The sequence below is a fragment of the Chiloscyllium plagiosum genome, chromosome 21 (assembly GCF_004010195.1).
Source record: "Chiloscyllium plagiosum isolate BGI_BamShark_2017 chromosome 21, ASM401019v2, whole genome shotgun sequence".
In the NCBI taxonomy this organism is placed as follows: Eukaryota; Metazoa; Chordata; class Chondrichthyes; order Orectolobiformes; family Hemiscylliidae; genus Chiloscyllium; species Chiloscyllium plagiosum.
Window position 1 is genome coordinate 31,850,482 of NC_057730.1, and position 6,000 is coordinate 31,856,481.

The following is a 6,000-nucleotide window of genomic DNA, read 5'->3' on the forward strand; positions in this document are numbered from 1 at the left end:
TAAAAGGTAAGAGGGTGGCAATAGAAGACATTGGAACACTAGAAAATGAGGCTGGAGAAGTAGTAATAGGGAAACAAGAAACAGCAGAGGAACTGAGTGGGTAATTTGCATCACTTTTCACAGCAGAAGACACCAGCAGCATACCAGAACTTCAAGAGAATCAGGGGGTTGAGCTGTCTGTGTTAATTGTACTGGGGAGAAAGTGCTGAGGAAGCTGAAAGATCTGAAAGTGGATAAGTCACTTGGACCAGATGGATTTCATCCCAAGGTTCTGAAGGTGATAACTGAGGAGATTGTACAGATATTGGCAATGACCTTTCAGGAATCACTGGAGTCACAGAGGGTCCCAGAGGAGTAGAAAATGGCTAATGTAACACCCCTGTTTTAGAAGAGAGGGAAGCAGAGTACCGTTAGCAAAGGCTTGTTAGCCTGACTGTGGTCATTGATAAGATTTTAAAGCCCATTGTTAAGGAAGAGATTGCAGAGTACTTGAAAATCCGTGTTAAATTGGGCTGAGTTGGCACAAATTTTCCAAGGGGAGATCATACCTGACAAATCTGTTTGAATTCTTTGAGGAGGTAATGAGCAAGTTAGACAAAGGGGAGCCAGTGGATGTGATCTATTTGGATTTCCAAAAGGCCTTTGAGAAAGCGCCACACTGGAGGCTGCTAATTAAGAGAAGAGCCCATGGTGTTAGAGACAAGGGACTGGCATGGATACAGGATTAGCTGACTGTCAGAAAACAGAGAGTAAAGAGAAAGGGGTCTTTTACAGGATGGCAGCCGGGGATTAGTGGAGTTCCACAAGGACCCACAGCTAATCATTTAATAATATGGACGAAGGAACTGAGAGTATTGTTGCTAGGTTTGCAGTTGACACGGAGATAGGTGGACAAGCAGGTCATGTTGAGGAAGTAAGGAGGCTGCAAAAGTACTTGGAAAGGCTAGGAGAGGAGCAAGGAAGTGGCGGATGGAATACAATATGTGGAAGTGTGAGGTTATGCACTTTTGTAAGAAGAATAAATATGTATATAATTTTCTAAATGGGGAAAGGCTTTGGAAATCTAAGGCACAAAGGGACTTGGGAGTTTTAGTTCAGGATTCTCTTAAGGTTAACATATACGTTCAGCTGTCAGTCAAGAAAGCAATTGCATTGTTGGTACTCATTTCAAGAGGGCTAGAGTATAAAAGCAGGAATGTGCTTTTGAGGCTGTATAAGGCTCTGGTCAAACTGCATTTGGAATATTGTGAGCAGTTTTAGGTCCCGTATCTAAGGAAGGATGTGTTGGTATTGGCGTGGGTCCAGAGGAGGTTCACAAGAATGATCCCGGGGATGAAGAGCTTGTCATATGCAGTGGTTGAGTCTATATTTGATGAATTTTAGAACGATGAGGAGAAATCTGATTGAAACTTACAGATTACAGAGAGGCCTGGATAGTGTGAACATGGAGAAGATGTTTCAACTGATAGGAGAGACTAGGACCTGACAGTACAGCCTCAGAATGAAGGCCCGTTACAACCGAAATAAGGAGACATTTCTTCAACTAAAGGGTGGTCTTCCTCAGACTGACTAGCTGTGGAGGGCAAGTCAATGATTGTATTTAAGACAGAGATAGGTAGCTCTTGATTGGTGAGGGGACCAAGGGTTAGAGGGAGAAGGCAGGAGAATGAGATTAAGAAACATATCAGCCAACATCAAATGGCTAAGCAAACCTGATGGATGGAGTGGCCTCATTCTATTCGTATATCATATGGTCTTATGATTGGAAGTCTATTCAGGGTCAAATGAACAAACTGTTCATCTGATTAAAATCTCTGGTTCTTTTTATTTTAAAACAATAATGAGACCCAGTTTAATTGTGTGTGTGAAACTCCCACTTCATTTTATTGCATTCTGAAATTCTTTACTATAAAATCAATGGTGAAGATTCACTAATAGCTGATCCCATTGGTTTCATGGTAAATTAGTCTGCAATGACACAATGTAAACAAACCCTCAAATCAAATCCATTTACTGTCATTTTGGAGAACTCACATCCTGCTGTACAAGTGGTACTGATGTATACATATCAGGCATATAATACATGGAGGGAATTAGACCTTTAATCCACTCCGTACTATTTACATACAGGAGCTGGCAGAGCCATACACATGCAGTAAACAGCCGGATTGCCCTGTCAGGAAGAACTGACACTGAGACACAAACTCAATATCATATCTGACCATGGGGCCATTGAGCCCATCCAGCCTGCTCATGTCTTTTTTGTAGAATTCACCTGCTACTTACCACCTGCTCTGGTCACCTTTTCACATAAATTTCCAAGTCCATTTTGAGAGCTTTCTTTGCTAGTTTTCATGGTGTAACTCTGATAGCCAATTATAGCACTTTGTGGTATCTGATACTTCTGCCTAGTATGGAAATCAGTGAGACTTTGAGACAGAGTAAAAGCAAGGACTGCAGATGCTGGAAACCAGATTCTAGATTAGAGTGGTGCTGGAAAATCACAGCAGGTCAGGCAGCATCCTAGGAGAAGAAAAATCAACATTTCGGGCAAAAGCCCTTCATCAGGAATAATCAGAGAGGAGGGTGGAGTGGATAGGTGGCAAGGAAGATAGGCAGGTGGGACAGGTCATGAGGACAGTGCTGAGCTGGAAGTTTGGAGCTGGGGTGAGGTGGGGGAAGGGGAAATGAGGAAACTGGTGAAGTCCACATTGAGGCTTTGAGACAGTTTGCCTCCACTGATCTTGTAATGTCTATATTTTATCCAAAACCTGTCTAATGAGCTGTGGTAGAGAACACAGCACTGTAGAATCTTTATAGATGAGGTGCTGTTCTTAGTAAACAAGATAGTTTATTGCATGATAACAACTTTGTATTTGTTAGACATAATTAATAGGGCTGACTGGAGCTGGACAGAATGCAACTGCTTTTCTGAAGGCTGAAAATCACACAACACCAGGTTATAAACCAACAGGTTTATTTGGAAGCACTAGCTTTCGGAGGTGGTTGTAGAGGTTAAGATCATGCTCACAGAATCTATAGCCAAAGGAGTCCAGTGTCATGGAGATGTGACACAGTAAACAATCTTAGATTAAAAGGTTCATCTTTTATAATGGGACATGCTGGTTTCTGTTCTTTGATATGTAAATCCTAGAACTTCCTTTAAATTACATTCTCAAGATAGCTCAGCTTTTTAAACAATAGGGGTGAAGTCTATCCGTGTCCCAATGCAATTCAGACTGACAAACCCTCTGTATCGTTTTCGAGTTTCACATGGATTCATGCAGTTTTTGAGCAAAATAAAACATAATTCTGAAAAAACCAATTCGCCCCATAAGTTTATATGTGTGTGGATGCAGGAGTAACAGATTGAGTATGCATGTGTGTGTAAGTGCATGTGATAGAGTGTGTGTGTATACTGTATATGTGTGTGTGTGTGTAAGCTTGGTTAAGTGTGTGTGTGAGTGTGATGGGGTATGTGTAAGAGGGTGCGTGCGAGAGGGCGCAGTTTCTGAAGGTTAGTGTAGTCCTCACTGTCTGCACCCACAGATTATGCAGAATAAACAGAATTGGTGGAGTCAATGCAAATTTAGCATGAACTCTTTCGGAACCATGACCTTATAAAGTACATTGGTTTGCCCTCCAGTTCCTGTGGGAAATAATGATAAGTCCAGCCCCTACCCCTCCCACACACCCCACCCCTGGCTCCATGGATACAGTAACCATAATGCAGATTCATTAAAATGTGTTGTGGACAAGTTCAGAGTGGGATGCTTACACATGCAAGCAAGATGGTGTCTCTTCTACTGTTGTAACATGGCTTGAAGAGGCTTAATTGTGAAACTCCACACGAGATCAGTTGTCTCTGCCTCTATCAGCTCGGTTTCCCCAATGAAATTGATGTTACTGGCTGTTACTATTCTGCTAATTCTGCTCCTTCACACTATTTTTCTCTAAATCCTCCCCACAACACTTTGGGTTTAACTATCTGTATCTCTGTTGATCTTAATCCAGTTCCTTCTCACTCAATAACATTCTCCCCAAGACAATGTGTTACAGGTTGTAATGTACCAATATTAATCCAGCTCCCTCACACTGTCACTCTGTAACCTTTTCCTGCAGCACCGTGGGTTACTGATTGCATCTTGACTGATGTTAATCCAGTTCCTTCATGCTGATATTCATTAACACCTCTCCCCCAAAGCAATCTGTTGCAGACTGTATTTCTACTGATGTTGATCCAGCTCCCCCTCACTGTCACCACTCCCCCCAACACCCTAGCTTACTCAACTGTATTTCTACTGATGTTAATTCAGTTTCCACACATTGTAACTCAGTAACACTCTGTTCCAAGGCAATCTGTTGCAAACTGTATCAATAGCAATGCTAATCCAGCTCCCTCACACTGGACCACCTGATGAAGGAGCAGCGCTCCAAAAGCTAGTGCTTCCAATTAAACATGTTGGACTATAACCTGGTAATGTGCGATTTTTAACTCTGTAACCTTTTCCAGCAACATCATGTGGTAGTGACTACTTCTGGTGAGATGAGTCCAGCTCCCTCATTCTCACTCAGTAACACCTCTCCCCCAAGGCCATTTGCTGCAGACTGTATTTGAATTGCTGTTAATCCAGCTCCCTCGCAGTCTCACCCCTTTTCCAGCAGCAAGCTACCTGACTGTATTAATTCTATTCCTTTGCACTCTGTATCCCTACTGGTAATAATCAAATTGCCTCATGCTGTCATGTCTCTAAAGAGATGCTGATGTTCTCAGTGAATCTCTCGCTTTGATCTCCCTTTGACCCTGACACTCTAGCCTGAGGTCACAATTTCATTAAAGCCATTTCCCCGAGGAACTCTCTCAACCCCTCCCATGATCACTCCTGCAGTTGGGTGCCGTGATTTTGTAGAGGACCAGTAGGGATGTCATCATTTAAAGATTGTAACTAAGGGTGGAAGTATTCTACCTTCAATTTTAAGTCCATATATTACATTTTCCTTTTAAAAAAAACCTCTCTTATATCCCTGAGTGAATTAAATCAAGGTTTATCACATCACCTCACATCCTCTTACAGTCAGTCTCAGTACCCCTATCAAATGTTGTTGTCCTCATTCTTAGGATCTGAGATAGCTGGCAAGTCCAGATATTTGCTGGTCTCTCTATTGTTTCCTTTGCCTTGAGACAGACGTGGTGAGCTGTTTTCTTGAAGTGTTGCAATCTTTGTGATGTAGTTACGCAGCGATGGTGGATGCAGGCGTTGACCCAGCGATGGTGGATGCAGGCATTGACCCAGCGATGGTGGATGCAGGCGTTGACCCAGTGATGGTGGATGCAGGCATTGACCCAGTGATGGTGGATGCAGGCATTGACCCAGCGATAGTGGATGCAGGTGTTAACCCAGCGATGGTGGATGCAGGCGTTGACCCAGCGATGGTGGATGCAGGCGTTGACCCAGTGATGGTGGATGCAGGCGTTGACCAGTGATTGGTGGATGCAGGCATTAACCCAGTGATGGTGGATGCAGGCATTAACCCAGTGATGGTGGATGCAGGCATTAACCCAGTGATGGTGGATGCAGGCATTAACCCAGTGATGGTGGATGCAGGCATTAACCCAGTGATGGTGGATGCAGGCATTAACCCAGTGATGGTGGATGCAGGCATTAACCCAGTGATGGTGGATGCAGGCATTAACCCAGTGATGGTGGATGCAGGCATTAACCCAGTGATGGTGGATGCAGGCATTAACCCAGTGATGGTGGATGCAGGCATTAACCCAGTGATGGTGGATGCAGGCATTAACCCAGTGATGGTGGATGCAGGCATTAACCCAGTGATGGTGGATGCAGGCATTAACCCAGTGATGGTGGATGCAGGCATTAACCCAGTGATGGTGGATGCAGGCATTAACCCAGTGATGGTGGATGCAGGCATTAACCCAGTGATGGTGGATGCAGGCATTAACCCAGTGATGGTGGATGCAGGCATTGACCCAGCGAT